General features: G+C 42.4%; 1 protein-coding gene across 8 annotated transcripts in view; it reads left to right on the forward strand.

The window, feature by feature from the left end:
• The window catches only part of MTCL1 (microtubule crosslinking factor 1), a 171,350-nt gene that overhangs the window by 22,714 nt on the left and 130,959 nt on the right, over positions 1–17,677 (forward strand). The window lies entirely within an intron of this gene.

Below are 17,677 nucleotides of genomic sequence, written 5' to 3' on the forward strand. Positions count from 1 at the left end.
TCAGCGATAGAGCGTCAGCCTGGCTTGTGGAAGTCCTGGGTTCGATTCCTGGCCAAGGCACACAGGAGAAGCACCCATCTGCTTCTCCACCCCTCCCCCTCTCCTTCCTCTCTGTCTCTCTCTTCCCCTCCTGCAGCCAAGGCTCCACTGGAGCAAAGTTGGCCTGGGTGCTGAGGATGGTTCCATGGCCTTCACCTCAGGTGCTAGAATGGCTCCAGTTGCAACGGAGCAACAGCCCAGATGGGCAGAGCATCAACCCCTGGTGGGCATGCTGGGTGGATCCTGGTCAGGCACATGCAGGAGTCTGTCTCTCTGCCTCCCTGCTTCTCACTTCAAAAGATACAGAAAAAAAACAAAAAAAACTTGGGGAGTGACTTTCTTAGCAAAGTGGTCTAGAAAATGAATATATATGAATATATATATATGTATGTATGTATGAATATACATATATGTATTTATATAATATATATATATACTCATTTACATACAATAATGCAAATCCTCTTGATGACGTCTGTTGTAAGACTAAGCTGAGCATTTTCTTGGAGAATATCCTGTATGTTGATGAAACTAAAAACTGTTGGTGAAGGCTTTAAGATGATGGTTACAAAGGAAAAAGATGTTTGTTGCCCTGGCCGGTTGGCTCAGTGGTAAAGCATCGGCCTGGCGTGCAGGAGTCCCGGGTTTGATTCCCGGCCAGGGCACACAGGAGAAGCACCCATCTGCTTCTCCACTTCTCCCCCTCTCCTTCCTTTCTGTCTCTCTCTTCCCCTCCTGCAGCCGAGGCTCCATTGGAGCAGAGATGGCCTGGGCGCTGAGGATGGCTCCATGGCCTCTGCCTCAGGCGCTAGAGTGGCTCTGGATGCAACAGAGCGACGCCCCAGAGGGGCAGAGCATCGCCCCCTGGTGGGCATGCCGGGTGGATCCCGGTCGGGCGCATGTGGGAGTCTGTCTGACTGCCTCCCTGTTTCCAGCTTCGGAAAAATGAAAAAAAAAAGATGTTTGTTAGAGCCAGTGTATCACCTGCAGCAGCTAGACTTAGTTGGCTTTTCCCCTGATTTACCAGCCATTCCCCACCCATCCGCCCCACTAGTTCAGGCCCCGTGCTGTGTGCTAGGCATGCAGATGCTAGGCATGCAGACGGAAGTCTGGGAGCACAGGCACTGCTCTCCTGGTGTTTACAGTTCACCTTGGCATCCAGAGAATAAAACAAATCACAGCCGAGGAGCCAGTGCTGTGACCTCTCTGATGCCTCCGCAGCTCCCTCCCCTCACAAGCGGCCTGAGCTCGCCCTGCCCTGAAAGGTTCTTTCCCCAGACCTCCTGCTGTTGCTCCCTGCCTTCTCTGCAGGTCTCTGCTGACACATCCCCTCACCTGACAGTCCCTCAGCTCATCCACATTCGGTTGTCCCTGTTTCCACTCTGTCCCTCCTTGTCTGCCTTCCGATCTGATACATTATAGATTTGGGAACATTACATGTATATTGTCACCACTCATTTGAAAATGCTGTGTTTTATTTCTTTGCTTGTCCCCCTTCACTAATGCCCCTCTAGAATTTGAGCTCTGTGGGCTGAGGGGGTCTCGTTTTTCCAGCTCACTGTGGCAACCTGCGCCTAGAACAGTGCCTAGCACACAGGTGTCACTGGGCACTCGTGGGGTGAGGGGGTAAAGGAGGGTGTGGATGTGGAGCTGTGGTGACCACAGCCTGCCCGGGAGACTCAGGGAGCCTCACAGAGGAAGAGGTAGGTTCCGACGATGTCCTGGGGTTACCCGTACCCTTACCCTTACCTTGCACATGTCCTTGCTCCCAGGACTGGAGGAATCTCCTCTGATTTTAGCTGTCTTGGCTCTGCACTTACTGTTGTTCCTAGTAATTTGCTCTCTTCTTTTTCCTCTGGTCTAAGTTTACTAGAAGGTATGCCATAATGGTTTCTTCCCTCAAAACTTCTGGTTTGATCCTGACCTGACCTTGAGGGTATAGAAAACAAATTAGAAGTTTATTTCATAAATTTTGTATGTATGTACATTTGTGTATAATATATAAATTATATACATATAAGCAAATGCCATATTTCCCTATGTATACGATGCACCTTTTCCTGAAAAAGTTGTCTAAAAACTGGGTGTGTCTTATACAGTGGTTATAGATTTTTTTTACTTGCATTTCCTGCTTCTTTGCACTTGTTTTTGCTCACATTGTTGAAAGACAGTGATTTGTCATCAAACACAGATGAGGACAAGGTAATGAATGGAAATTTTGACAGTGATGAGGAGTTATATGAATTTTATAATGAATAAAACTTGAGTTTAATAACTTTATGTAATGCTTTTTTTTTTTTTTTTTTTTTCAAATTTCGGGTCCCAAAATTAAGGTGCATCTTATACTTGGCAGCGTCTTATACATGGGGCAATACGGGTACACATATTTTTAAGAAAGCAAAAATTCTTTTGCACACAGTTAAGTGGATTGTGTAGGACTTGGCACCAGGTCATGAGTAATAGCTCTTTGGAGAAAGAAATGATTGCTATTGATCTTGCCATTCAAAGCCAGGCACTTGGGAGGTACGGGTCTTCAGAGCTGTGAAGCCAGCTGAGGCTGGAAGAGGAGAGAAGGTGAAGGAGTGAGTGCTTCCCTTCCTTTGTGGGTGAAAGTTACTCAGGGAGGGATTGCTCAATGGGGTTGCAATAAGTGTTTTCCTTTAGAGCTACAGTCGAACCAGACTGGTGGGGCTGCATATTTACACCAATTTTTTTTTTTTTTGGTGAGAGAGAGAGACAGACAGACAGGAAGGGAGAGAGATGAGAAGCATCAACTCATAGTTGTGGCACCTTAGTTATTCATTGACTGCTTCTTATATATGCCTTGACCCGAGAGGCTCCAGTTGAGCCAGTGACTTCTTGCTCAAGCCAGCGACCTTGGGCTTAAGTCATTGACCTTTGGGCTCATGTCTATGATCCCACACTCAAGCCAGTGGCCCCGCACTCAAGCTAGTGAGCTCATGCTCAAGCCTGGCAACTTCAGGGTTTTGAACTTAGGTCCTCAGCATCCCAGGCCAACACTCTGTCCACACTATGCCACTGTCTGGTCAGGCTACACCAATTTTCTAAGCCAGCGATTTCAACCAGTATGCCACAAGAATTTTTAAAACATGCAATATCTGACTATTTAGTCAGGGGTACTGACCTCATTTCCCTTGGATTGCCAAATAAAAAAAAAATGACAACAGCCAACACAGCAATAGCTGTCTGTTATAAATTTTCAGTCTTGAATCATAAATATATAAGTTATATAATAGAGTTGCATCTTGTTGGTCAAATCAGATAATAAGGTTGTATCTGATTGGTTAATTCTTGGTACCAGAAATCCTTACATACAAGTATAGGCTACTGAGTTTTTAGAAAAGTCACCCTGGAACAAAAAGCATAAGAAACTATTATTATTATCATATTTTGTGTAAAAATTATATCTACTTTTTGGTCAGCTTGACAAAAGATATATTTTTTGGTGTGCCACAGAATTCTAGTAATTAGTTTATGTGTGCCATGAGATGGAAACGGTTGGAAATCTCTGTTCCAAACAAATCATAAAACTGCCGGGAGTCTGAGGAGGGTTAGATGCTGAGTGGCTGTGCTGGAAGCAGAGGGTGACGGAGCCCAGCAGTAAGGGTCGGAATGGGTGAGGAGGTGTTTACTGGAAAAGGCCAGCAGCGGTCTCTGTGAATGGGTTCTTTCTCTGAAAGCCAGAACAAAATATGCCGTGAGTTTTGCTCCAGGGTGAGGATAATATTTCTCTCTCCTGCGTCTTGCTCCTTATTGTTCACCTCTGAATTTTTGTAAATGGATACATCACATTCTGGAAAAGGCAAGGATAGTTGTGTACGTGAGTCTGCACGTAGAAGTAGCTGCAGGTGTAGACATGCCTCTTGGTCTCAGACATTAAACAGTCTGCGCCTCTTCGGTTCTGTAGCCTCCGCCTCTCTCTCTCTCTCTCTCTCTCTCTCTGTTATTTCTGAGAAGAACAAAAGAAATGAATCTTTCATTTAAAATCACAATTCATAATGATGACATGATGAATTTACATCGGTTAGAGTGACTACTGGCAAAGAAAGTTAAAGTGTCTCTATGAGAAAAAGAAGATAATCTTTGCTAACTAACCTTTAGTTAAAGCAAAGGGCTTAAGTCAACTGCCGTCTCGATCACCAAAGCAGCGGAATTCCTGTCTCAGAGCTTTTACGGAAAGCAGGAGAACCAACCCAAACAAGCCAGACAGTAGAAATAAAGCAGGCAGCTACACTACCATACAGTCTGCCTCTCTCGTTGAAGCTCCAGACTATTCGCAGCAGCCTGGTGGACTCATCCCGGGTGGATTCCTCCCCGCACTTCAAACTCAGTCTGTCGGAAACAGACTTACCCCTCGCTTCTACCTATACCTTCTCACTGTCCCAGTTGGGCTAATGGTGCCATTGTCCTTTTTGTCACCCAGGCTTCAGTGATTGTCATTGCTCCCCACTCTCCATTACCTGCCAGGTGCGCCAGTTTCCACTATTCCTCGCTTTTATAGTCTCAGAATTGTTTTTTTATCATGGATATATGCTATAATTTGGATGAACCTAACTGAAAGAAGTCAACATATTGTAGGATTTCATTTATAGGAATATCTAGACGAGGTAAATACATAGAGTCAGAAAACAGTTACCTGTTTCCAGGGCCTGAGGAGAGGGAGAAGGGGTATGGGATTCCTTCTGAGTGATGAAAATGTGTGGACCTAGGCGGAGGCGAGGGTCGCACAACGCTCTGAATGCACCAAATGCCACTGAATTTTATCTTTCACTTTATAATGGTTCATTTTAACCTCAATTAAAAATTTTACTCCACTATTCTATCCATAGTTTCCATCACTGTCCTCTAAAAAATTTTTCTTTTGAAGGTCAACACTAAGCAGTCACCACATGAAAGCCATTTACTACTCTGGTTTCAAATCTGGGCTACTCTCTGCTTACCCAAACAGACTGGCCTGGGTTCCTGGTTGTTTGCCTCTTTAGCATGATGACCAAGAGGACCTTTCTTGCCTGGCCCATCTCTGTCTCACAGCTGGATCTCCCATCTCATGCCTATAAACCCCAGAGTGAAATAAAAGCAGCTGAGAATGATGAGAAAGGACTATGTGCTCTGATCCTCTTTGAACTAATAAAGGAGTGTCTAGGAAACAAACATTACTTCTCCATTGATAAATGAGACGATTAAAGAGGGCTGCGATATTAACCCACCTGGAATTGTCCCTTCTGGTTGCTTGCTTCCTTCCTGGCCTGGCCTGTTTATACCACGGTCCATAAATCCGAACACCCATGCATCCCTCCGGTTGTGCACACTAAAACATTTTTGCCTTTTTTTGAGGGGGTGGGGTATGTTTCTTTTAGTACTCAGTTCTATGGTGGCCTATCTCAAATGGTTAAAAACGATTAATCTTAGGATAGTTTCAACTTCTCAAAGATGCCCATGTGCTTCTACTCAGAAACATTTCTTTCTACCCCCAATTCTTTTCTACTGAAGTTTTTTGAGTACTTATTACCTGCTAAACACTATAATATCAGCTTACTTGGCACTTGCAAGGGACAGAAATTTGTTTTAGATGACTTTAGGAAAATAGAGTTGGTGTTTTGTTTTATTCTTTTTTTATTTTTAAGATACTTTTTTTTTTTTTAAGAAATTAAATTTGCCTGACCTGTGCTGGTGCAGTGGATAAAGCATTGAGCTGGAATGCTGAGGTCACTGGTTTGAAATCCTGGGTTTGCCTGGTCAAGGCACATACAAGAAGCAACTACTATAAGTTGATGCTTCCCCCTCTTTCTCCCCTTTCTGTCTCTCTCTCCTCTTTCCAAAATCAATAAATAAAATCTTTAAAATAATTAAATTTAATGAGGTGACATTGGTCAATAAGAATAAATAGGTTTCAGGTAAACATCTCATAGCATTTGAACTGTTGATTCCGTTGTGTGCTCATCACCTAAAGTCAAATCATTTTCTGTCACTGTATATTTCTTCCTTTTAACTCCCCTCCTCCTGCCCCCTCCCTCTGGTAACCACTTAACTTTTCTCTATGTCTATGAGTCTCATTTTTATATCTCACTTCTGTGTGAAATCATATAGTGCTAAGTTTTTCCTGATTTACTTATTTCACTTAGCACAATGTTTCAAGGTCCATCCATGTTGTCATGAATGACAATATGTCATAGTTTCTAATGGCTGAGTAGTATTCCGTTGTATATATGCACCACATCTTCTTTATCCAATCCTCTATCGAGGGACACTTTGGGTGTTTCCATGCCTTGGCCACAGTGAATAATGCTGCGATGAACATGGGGGTGCATGTGTCTTTGCATACCAATGTTTTCGATTTTGGGGGGGGTAGATACCCAATAAAGGGATTGCTGGGTCATATGGTAGCTCTGTTCTTAATATTCTAATCCAGGTAAAATTAACATTAACAGTATATTAGTTTCAGATGTACAACATAATGATTCATTCTTTGTATGTATTACAAAATGATCACCACAATAAATCTAGGTAATATCCAACATCATACATAGTTACAAATATTTTGTTTTTCTTATGATGAAAATTTTTAAGATCTACTCTTTTAGCACTTCCAAATATTGAATACAGACAGTATTATTAACTATAGTCACCATGCTATACATTACATCCTCATGACATACTTGTTTTATATCTGGAAGTTTATACCTTTGACCACCCCCTCACCCCCTGTTGAAAGGAGTCTCAGGGAATCAACTAGCAGTCAGATAGCTCTTGTAATTCTCTTGTGCTTAATAAATGGTTGGTTTTTGTAAAATTTTCTTGAGTGCTTGAAAAGAATATGTATGCTCTAATATGGGGGCAAAGACTTTAATTTAAATTGATTAGATTGAAATTTTTCAAGCTTTAACCTACAGCAAGAAGTACATTTTATATTATCACTCAATGTACAAATATAAGGGTTTCACAAAATAATGCTTATATTTGCCGTATGGGACGTATTCTGATATTTTCCATTCCATTCAGTTTTAGTTTTTTAATGTGGCTATAAATTGGATTCATAGTCTGTTAGTGGATTGCTGCAATTTGGGAAAAATGTATCATATTATTTATTAATTGTGGTGCTCAAATTTTCTAAATTTTTATAGTTTTGTCTGCTAACTACATCTATTTGTAATAAAGTTATGTTAAAATCACTCATTATCACTTTGCACTTCAATTTTCTTCTTGTAACCGGTCAATTTTTGCTTTACATACTTTGATTATAAGCGCATACAGATTTAGAACTGTTCTTTGTAAACAATTGTTCCCTTTGGTAGTTACCTCTTTATTTTCATGTAACGTTTTCTGCTATACAGTCTACTCTGTTTTTATCATCTATACCAAATTTCTTTTGGTTAGTATTTGCCTGATATAGGTTTTTTGGTGGTTCTGTTTCTGTTTTTCTGTGTCATTTTATTTTAGGTATATTTATTGTAGATCATAGCTACCATTTAAAAAATGGAATCTGAGAATCTCTCCTTCTTTTAAAAACTTTTTCCATTTCCATTTATTGTTATTGATGTATTTTCATTTATTTCTATTACTGCATTTTATGCTTTTTATATTTCATGCCTTTTATTTATTTCTTTTTTGTTTTTAATGTTGATTTCTCTTTGATTGACTGAATTTTTATGTTTTCTCAGTTAGGAAGTTATACGTTCTATTACTATTATTTTAGTGATTACTCTTACATATTTTACATGCATGCTTGACTTAACATCTAGAGCTGATCATTATCTCCATTCTGAATAGTACAAGCGTCTTAGAAAGCTTCAACTCTAATGCACTCTCGTCTTTCATACTGTTGTTATTTTGTATAATTTTAGTTTCCTCTTTTTAAAAACATCCCCTTAAGTTGGTTAATGATTACTACTTATATTCATTTGCGTGTTTTCCAATCTGTCATCATTGCTTCAAGAATGTTACTCCTTCCTTCTGGCTGACTTATTAATTATCCTTTAGTAGTTTTTTCAGTAAACGTCTGAAAATGCTTTTTTATTTCATATTTAGTCATGAAAGATTAAATTAGACATAGAATTATAATACTTTGAAGATAATATTTAAATTATTTTTTGGTTCTATTTTGCTATCAAGAGGTCTGCTGCTAGATAATTCTCATTTTTGTGGATAATCTGTCTACTTGGATACTTTTCCCTTTGTGTTTATCATTCTGTAGTTTTAATCAGATGTACCTGGATTTGTTTTATTTTTGCTCAGTAGGTTTTGTTAAAATGAGTGTCTTTCATAAAATCTGGAAAATTCTAACTCTGAATAGTGTTTAGTAGTGAAATTATGTCTTTGAATAGTGTTGCTGCCCTATTTTCTGCATTTCTTCTAGAATTCCTCTTGGTTGTGTGTGAAATCTTCTTATGTTGGCCGTTCTTATTCCATCCTCCATCTTACCTAACTATTCCTTGGGTCTTTGTTTTGTTTTTTGTATCTTTTTATCTTTCTGTACTATGTTCTTGTCCAAGTTAATAATTCATATTTTTATAAAAAAATTACTCCTTTTGCCTGACCTGTGCTGGCGCAGTGGATAAAGCGTCAACCTGGAAAGCTGAGGTCGCTGGTTCAAAACCCTGGGCTTATCCGGTCAAGGCACATATGGGAGTTGATGCTTCCTGCCCCCCCCTTGTGTCTCCCTTCTCTCCATCTCTCTCTTTCTCTTCTCTCAAATGAATAAATAAAATCTTAAAAAAAATTACTCTTTTATTTATTCACTAAGTCTTTGTTTCAATGAGTTTACCTTTCATTTCTGGAATTTAAAAAAATTTGCTTGTTCTTTTTTATAATATTTCTTCTTTCCTCATCTATTTCTTCTTTTAAATCTTTAAACGTTTTAAAGTCATAGTCTCTTTCAGTTTTTTTCTGTTATTTTCAGTTCTTGATGTTACCAATCCTTCTGTTATATCCACTGCACTGACTCTCACTGCAAGTGTGTTTTATTATGAACCCCCTTCTTAGTGGAAATTCCATGAACTTTGTTGAAATGTCCTTCTAGTGAGATTTTTGCATTGGTCCTTTTTTTTTATTTTTTATTAATTTATTCATTTTAGAGGGGGTGGGGGGAGGAGCAGGAAGCATCAACTCCCATATGTGCCTTGACCAGACAAGTGCAGGGTTTCGAACCGGCGACCTCAGTGTTCCAGGTCGACGCTTTATCCACTGCGCCACCCCGGGTCAGGCTGCATTGGTCCTTTTTTAGAGGCCTTGGTAGTATCATTAGTCCAAATATAATTCTTAATTTTTGACTTGTGAAGTTGTGTGCCAGGTGGGTTGTGTCAAGAGAAAGTCAAACTCACACAAAGTACAGGATCAGGGTATTTTTATCCTTCAGAGGAGATTCGGTTTTCCGAGACCCTGTGACCTGAGGAGAAGTTGACTGCCCCTCCTGGGGTGATCTTTAGTTTACTGTTATTTGGGGTGCATCTCTTCAGTGGGTTGCCTGGGTCCGTTATGAATGCCTCTTGTCACACTTCTGTCAATGAACGCCTATTTCTGCGCCTGGTAACTTCCATCATTCCCACCTACCCCACCTACCTATTGATTATTCTTTAAGGGGTAAAGTTTTTTCATGTTGTGCTTTACTACTGTCTGTTACACTTGACTTCTTCTCTTCCTGGAAGTGTTTGGAGTTTGGTTATATTTACACTTTCTTTATCTTTAGATTTTTCCTTCTTATCTACCTCCCTCTCTTTAATTTTGCTTTTTTCTGATTTAGTGTAATCACTATTTTCAATAGATAGGTGCTCACAATGCTGAACACATGCCCCTGTGCTAACCACTTTGGTTTTCAATATCTTAGGCATTTCTGATACTGGGGAATTTTCCTTTTTGTGTGTGAGTTTAGCTGTCTGTAATTTTTGCTTATTTATTTTCCCTAGCATTCCTAGCTGTTCATTGTGGGCGGGCTCACGGTAAGGCAGTGCACTGTGCGGCTGAGACAGGATGTGACCCTTCAGGGTTCAGCGGACGCTCTCCGTGGCAGCTCTGGAGTGCCATGAGTAACCCAGGAGTCTCCCAGGTCGTGACTCAGCATTTCGGTCTTCCTGCACTGGTCAGTTTCTCCACCCTGCTACTCATCAGCTCCCACTTTCCTTAGGGCCTTTTTTTACTCATGGCTTCTCCTCTATGTTATGTCTGCTGCTCACTGCCTTCTCTCTAGGTGTCCACTATAGACTGAATGTTTCTGTACCGCCCCCCCTCCCCACTCTCAGTGAGGCGGTATTGGTGGGTGGGGCCTTTGGGAGGTGGTTAGATTATGTGAGTGGAGCCCTCATGAATGGGACTAATGTCCTCATAAAAGAGACCTCAGACAGTGCCCTTGTCCTTTTGACCATGTGAGGACACGATGAGAAGTTGGCTGTCTGTGAGTCAGGAAGTAGGATCCTCGCTGAATCTGCCAGCACCTTGATCTTAGATTTCTCAGCTTATAGAACTATATGAAATAAATGTTTGTTCTTTAAGCCACTCAGTCTGTGGTATTTTTGTTATAGCTGCCAGAACAGATTAAGATAGTCTTTCTACTTTTATCTCAACCAGTGGGCACATACTTTTCTCTGTATGTCATTACCTTGAAACTATCAGGCAGCCATAAAAATCTGGAAATATAAGTGTACAAACATAATTAATGGTTTTATTGCTATTATGCTACATTTAATTTAATATTATCTTTGTTTTCAGAATTTATAGTCCCCCTTATAGGAAGAGATGTGCTTGGATGAGATAGTGTAAAGCATCTCTGGCTGGAGTCTTGGTGCCAGGAATCTGCTCGAGCCCTGAGCAGGTAGTCAGTGGCCACTGTGGAGTTAGTCGGCCTCACCTCGGCCCAGTCAGCTGTGGGTGGTAGGACCAGCAGGTCCTGTGGGATAAAGACGGCTGTGTTCGCTCGGTGGGCTCTTATAGAGGACACCTAAGAAGGAAAAAGTGGCATCTGGTTTCACTTGCTAGTTGTAAATTTATGGGGTGGGGCAGGGTGACTAGCAGAGACTAGGAAGGGCATAGAAATCTGGTGCCCTGAATGATGTTCCAGTTTTGGTGGCCTGCTAAGTTCATAACGAGGTAAAATGGGATAAGAGTGGGAGCTGAAAGAATCAGGGTGTCTGGTTGTCTTTTTCCCAAACACTGAAACATGAGGAGAGACTGGCCTGTGCATGTGAGTGAGTATGTTTGCATTGTCTTCACAGGGATCTGGAGGGAAATGACCTTTTGTGGGTTCTAACCAGACCCAGAGGTCAGGGGACGATTGGACTAGGGTCATGTCAACCAAGGAACGAGTATCAGGCCTGGAAATCCAGAGGTCAGAGCTGGGGAGGATGGGGAACAGGGCAGCTGCTGCAGGCAGGTCTGGCGTACATGATTTTGAATTCAGAAGCTGTAAATGGAGCAGTTCTGGTGTCCGGGAAGAAAGGGGGTTGTGCGACCAGTTAAACAGCCATAAATAGCACTAAGTGGCTGGTTCATGCTGTTACTGGGAAGGACTGACAGCCTAGCATCGTCTGTCCCAGTCACTCAGAGCCAGTGCCCTTGTCAAAATCAAGACAGTCATCCTGAGGGTTTCTTCACAGCAAGTCTTGTGCTCTGCTGGGGTGCCCACTGGGTGAGCCTCACCAGGCCTCTGCATGCACATGGCCGGCGCTTTGCTTGTTCATGGTGAGCTGTGGTGGAGGCGTGAGGACATCAGGGCTGGCCCGGGTTCCAGTATGTGAACCGCCTTCATTTCTTAGGTTATGCTATTTTGTTAAGTTCTGTTATCACAGGAGTATTTTATTTCTGCTTTGTGTGTTTGTTTTTTTTTTATGTTGGAAAAAGGGAATACAGTGGTGTGGACAAAGGAAGGATGTTGGGAGGAACAACTATATACTTGACAGCTCACGCCTGATGGATGTGAAGATGTGCGAGGCCAGATGTCGGCCTGAGATCTCAGGCCTATGGAGTGTTAGTCTGAACTGTCTTTGCGATGAGTTAGCCAACCTTTCACCTCCTACATGAAGAAACCATGGTCTGGGCCAGTCGTGAATGGCCTTGACTCAGGTGGCTCATTCCCAGCAGAGCCGGACTCTCTACCCCAGGTCTTCTGCCTCCCAGCAGCTCTCTTTCCCTCCTTCTTTCCTCCAGACTGTAGCTCCGGACCTGTACCCCCCTTTCTTGGTAGACTTGGAAGAGGCCAGTTGCCAGGTCGCAAGGGAAGGTCAGCACTGTGCAGCCAGCTTGAATGGAGCATCTTTTGGGAGAAGCTGTGAGCGGAGCGAGCAGCCCAGGGTCCTGCTCCAGTGGTTTGGCAAGGAAGGGCGCTTGGATCTTTTCTTGACCTATTAATGCTTCTCTGTAAAATTAATTTCTACTTTTAGGAGGGTTTATTAAGTTGCTTCTTTCATCTCTACTGAGAAAATTATAGGAAGAAGGCCAGGATTTACCTTTGAAGACAGTGAGCGTGGGTCCTCCCAGCCTGCCCTCCCACCTGCTCTGTGGGATCCCTCGTGCCCCTGCCCCCTCCCATCCAGCCTGCGGTCCTTGTCATTTCCCCAGGTGCAAGGGTCCTGGTTTGAATTCCAAAGTGTGTGTATAGGCTTCTCCACACTAACAAAGCCATTCTTGGACACCAGCAGGTGCTTCTGACTAAACTGGCTACAGATTGGAGGTTTCAATGACCCCCTCCAACTCAGGAAGCCAGTCTCACGTCCAGGTTGTTACCTGACCTGTACTCCAGGTTGTTACCTGTACTTCTGACTGACTGGCTGTAAATCAGAGGTTCCTGTGATCCTCTCCTTGTGTTCAGTGACTTGGCTAGAATGGCTCACAGAACTCAGGGAAATCGTTTACTCACTAGATTACTGATATTGCAAAGGATGAAGAGATACATGATACAGGGTCCCAAACCAAGGAGCTTTCCTAGAGCTTGGGGCCTGGCAAGGTGGCATGTGGGAGTGTCCTGGTTCTCTAAACTGGAAGCTTTCTGAACCATCCCTACCCCTTCTTTGGGTTTTTATGGAGGCTGTATTACATAGGCATGCTTGATTAACTCATTGGCCATTGGTGATTGATTCAACCTCTCCTTCTCTCCTCCCTGGAAATCAGGGTGTGGGACCAAGTTCCAGCCCTCAGTCCCCAGCAACCAGCCCACATCCTTAGGTGTTTTACAAATGTCATTTTTGTTTTCTTTTTCCTTATTTTTCTTTTTCTGAAGTGAGAAGCAAGGAGGCAGACAGACTCCCACATGCACCCAACTGGGATTTACCTGGCATGCCCACTAGGGCACGATGCTCTGCCCATCTGGGGTGTTGTTGCTCCATTGCAACCAGAACAACTGGAGCCATTCTAGCGCCTGAGGCAGAGGCCATGGAGCCATTCTCAGTGCCCGGGCCAACTTTGCTCCAATGGAGCCTTGGCTGTGGGAGGGGAAGAGAGAGATGGAGAGAAATGAGAGGGGGAGGGGTGGAGAAGCAGATGGGTGCTTCTCCTGTGTGCCCTGGCTGGATATCAAACCCAGGACATCCACACGTTGGGCCGACATTCTACCGCTGAGCCAACCAGGCAGGACCTACATCTGTCACTTTCATTAACACAAACCAAGCTGTGGTGGAAAGGGCTTGTTGTGAATAATGACATTTATTTCACCTTGATGGCTCCGAAGCTTTTTTAGATGAGGACAAGAGACCAAATATAATAAAAGATGTTGCCATTGCACTTATCACTTGGGAAATTCTAAGGGTTTTGGGAGCTGTGAGCCAGGAACTGTTGGTGAAGACCAAAGATATATACATATATTATATATATATTATAATATATAATATATATATTAGAGAGAGAGGGAGGAAGGGAGAGAGATGAGAAGCGTCAACTTGTAGTTGCGGCACTTTAGTTGTTCATTGATTACTTCTCAGACGTGGCTTGACCAGGGGCTCCAGCAGAGCAAGTGACCCCTTGCTTAAGCCAGTGACCTTGGGCTTCAGGCCATTGATCAGGGGGTCATGTCTAGGATCCCACGCTCAAGCTGGTGACCCCCATGCTCAAGCTGGTGAGCCTGCACTCAACCTTGGGGTTTTGAATGTGGGTCTTTAGCATCCCAGGTGGATGCTCGATGCTTTATCCATTTTGCCACTGCCTGGTCAGGCCCATATATGCTTCTTAGTATAGTGTTTCCAATTAACCTTTTTGTTCTGAGGCACTTTGCATGCAGTTGTAAGAAATAATGCAGAGAGGTGTCACGCATCCTTTACCCAGCTTCCCTTAATGCTAACATCTTGTAAAATTCTGGTTTGATGTTACACCTATGATATTGGCAGTGATTCACTCGAGCTGAAGAACAGTTACATCATCACAAGAGTCCCTTTTATGGCCACACATGTTCCACTCCTGTCCCTACCCATAACCTTCACTCCTGCTGTGTTCTCCAGTTCTATGACTTCGTAATTTCAAGAACGTTACATATTCAAGAATCTTTTGGGGATTGACTTTTTCACTCAGCAGCATTCTATTGAGATTCACCTAGGTGGTGGCGCATACCCCTAGTTTGTGGCCTTTTATTGCTGAGTCGTTTTAGCTGGTATTGCAGGTTCCGCAGTGTGTTTATTCCTTCACTAGTCGAAGAACACCTGGGACGTTTCCAGTTTGGGGCTGATACAAGTCAAGTTGCCGTGAATGTTTGTGTGCAGGTTTTTGTGGGAATGTAAATCTTCATTTCTCTGGGATAAATGCCTAGAAGCTCAGTTCCTGGATTATCTAGTAACTGTAGTTGCATATTTCATATTCTTAAAAAGGTGCCAGACTATACTGCTCACAAACATTAGGGGATATTTTATCACTTCATCTTAATTTTGAAATATCCCCTAATCTTTGTGAGCAGTGTATTTTCCTGAGTGGCTGTGCCATTTAATGTTACCACTCTAGTTTCTCTGCATCTTCACCAGCATCTGTTGTTTTTATTTCAGTCGTTTTGAATGGTGACGTCTCCTTGTGGTTTTAATTTGCATTTCCCTAATGGCTAATGGTGTTGGTTGGACACCTTTTCGTGGGATATTTGCCATCTGTCTATCTTCTTTGCTGAAATGTCTCTGTGTCTCCTGCCCATTTTCTAATTGGATTGCTTATTTGTTTTGCTGTTTTTTTGGTTTTTATTACTGTTGAGTTTTGAAAGTTCTTTCTCTTTTTCACCCATAAGTTTATTTACCTAGCTTTTCTTTATTTTCTAAATTTTCTTTTCTTGTTTTTTAAATTCCCATTTCCTACCCCCAGCTCTGTGGCAACCATCGCCTTTCCTCTGTGTCTGTGGGTCTGTTTCTGTTTTGTTTCGTTTATTCATTGTTTATTTTTTTAATTTTCCACACATAAGTGAGATCATACAGTGTTTGTCTTTCTCTGTCTGTTGCAAATATCTTCTCCCGCTCTGTAGCTTGTCTTCCATCCTTTTCACAGTCTTTCTCGGGGCAAGTGCTTTGATGAAGTTTGATCTATAAATATTTCCTTTTATGGTTTCGATTCTAAAGCTCTTTGCCTCATCCTAGATTCTGAATATTTTTTGCAATTAAAAAAAAATTTTCATTGTTTTATGTTTCACATTTAAATCGTGGTCTATTTTGAATTCGTTTTTGTATGAAGTGCGAGACCTTGGTCAGGGTTCAGTTTTGAACGCCCGTGGAGAGCCAGTTGCTCCAGCACCATCTGTTGAAAAGGCTACGTTTCCTCTACTGAATTATTTTTGTGCCTCTGTCAAATTTCAGTTGGACATATTTGTGTAGGTCAGTGGTTCTCAACCTTTCTAATGCCGTGACCCCGCAATACAGTTCCTCATGTTGCGGTGACCCCAAACCAAAAAATAATTTTGGTGGCTACTTCATAACTGTAATTTTGCTACAGTTATGATTCGGAATGTAAATACCTGATATGCATTATGTATTTTCCGATGGCTTTAGGCGACCCCGCCGGGGTCGCGACCCACAGGTTGAGAACCGCTGGTGTAGGTCTTTTTCTGGGTTCTCTGTTCTGTTCCCTTGTTCTCCACCAATACAACCTTGATTCCTTAGCCGTGTGAATCCTGAAGGTGCCTTCCTTGTGCAGTATCTACTCTAACCAGCAGTCTGAGTTTTAGTTCATCCTCCCGAGGCATTTGGGAGCTCTCGCATCTCTGCCTTAAAGGTATACATCAGTGTGTCTACGCATCCCTCCCCCTAGTTTAGCAGTCAGTACATATTTGTTGAATGAGTTAAAGTTTTATTATCTTTAGTTTTCCATGAGAAAGAGCCAAAACATTATCTTAAGATCTTTTGGTGAAGAATTTCTGATTCTATAAATGATTATTACTTCAGGACTGTTTATACAAACCGGTAATTCCACTCTAGGTCAAGTATTTTTGACAATGACAGCCGGCTATAACATCACACTGGTAGTGATAAGGAAAGCTTCTGTTTATGGCTTCCTGAACATTCAGCCAGGCTCAGAGTGTCCATCACTGCCACACCCAGTGTCCCCTGTGAGCTGGGCAGCCTCTACCTCTTTACTTGTTTTTGTAGGATCTCACCAACAGGGACTGTGGGTGCTCAAATGACTTTTTTTTTTTTGTATTTTTCTGAAATGAGTGAGGGCAGGGGGAGGTACTGACAGACAGACTCCCACATGCACCCAACCGGGATCCACCCAGTATGCCCACCAGGGGGCAATGCTCGGCCCCATCTGAGGCTTTGCTCCGCCATAACTGGAGCCATTCTAGCACGTGAGGCAGAGGCCATGGAGCCATCCTCAGTGCCTGGGCCAACTTTGCTCCCATGGAGCCTTGGCTGTGGGAGGGGAAGAGAGAGATAGAAAGCAGAGGACGAAGGGTGGAGAAGCAGATGGGTGGTTCTGTGTGCCCTGGCTGGGAATTGAACCTGGGACTTCCACATGCCAGGCCAATGCTCTACCACTGAGCCAACTGGTCAAGGCTGCTCAAACAACCTCTTAGGCAGAGGATGGTGCCTTCAGGATGGTCATGTTAGAAGTAGCGACATTGTGTGAACAGCTGTGGGTTTGCAGGCCACATTCACTTCCCCCAGATATTTAAGATCCAGCCATATTTCCTCTTCCCTCAGCACAGCCTTTCTTGGCAGATGAGAATCTTATATAATGTGGATGGCAAAACTTGAACATGTCATCTACTGTTGCTTAAGCATTCCAATGGAACTTTTGTGAATTTTAGTGAAATGCAATGTTCACATCACCTTTATTTAAAAAAATAATGAAAATCTAGACCAAGTATATATTTTTGAATATTAGATTTTTCACTAGGCAGTTAACTGCATCAGGCTTGTGCTATGGAAATAAATAAAAAATATTTCCCTTTCCAAAATTAACATTTGATTTTTGGGATTTGTTAAATTTTTATGCAATAGACCAGTGGTCCCCAACCCCCGGGCCGCAGACCAGTGCTGGTCCATGGGCCATTTGGTACCGGTCCATAGAGAAAGAATAAATAACGTACATTATTTTTGTTTTATTTATATTTAAGTCTGAATGATGTTTTATTTTTTAAAAATGACCAGATTCCCTCTGTTACATTCGTCTAAGACTCACTCTTGACGCTTGTCTTGGTCATGTGATATATTTATTTGTCCCACCCTAAAGGCTGGTC

Source organism: Saccopteryx leptura, chromosome 11 (genome assembly GCF_036850995.1).
Source record: "Saccopteryx leptura isolate mSacLep1 chromosome 11, mSacLep1_pri_phased_curated, whole genome shotgun sequence".
NCBI classification, from domain to species: domain Eukaryota; kingdom Metazoa; phylum Chordata; class Mammalia; order Chiroptera; family Emballonuridae; genus Saccopteryx; species Saccopteryx leptura.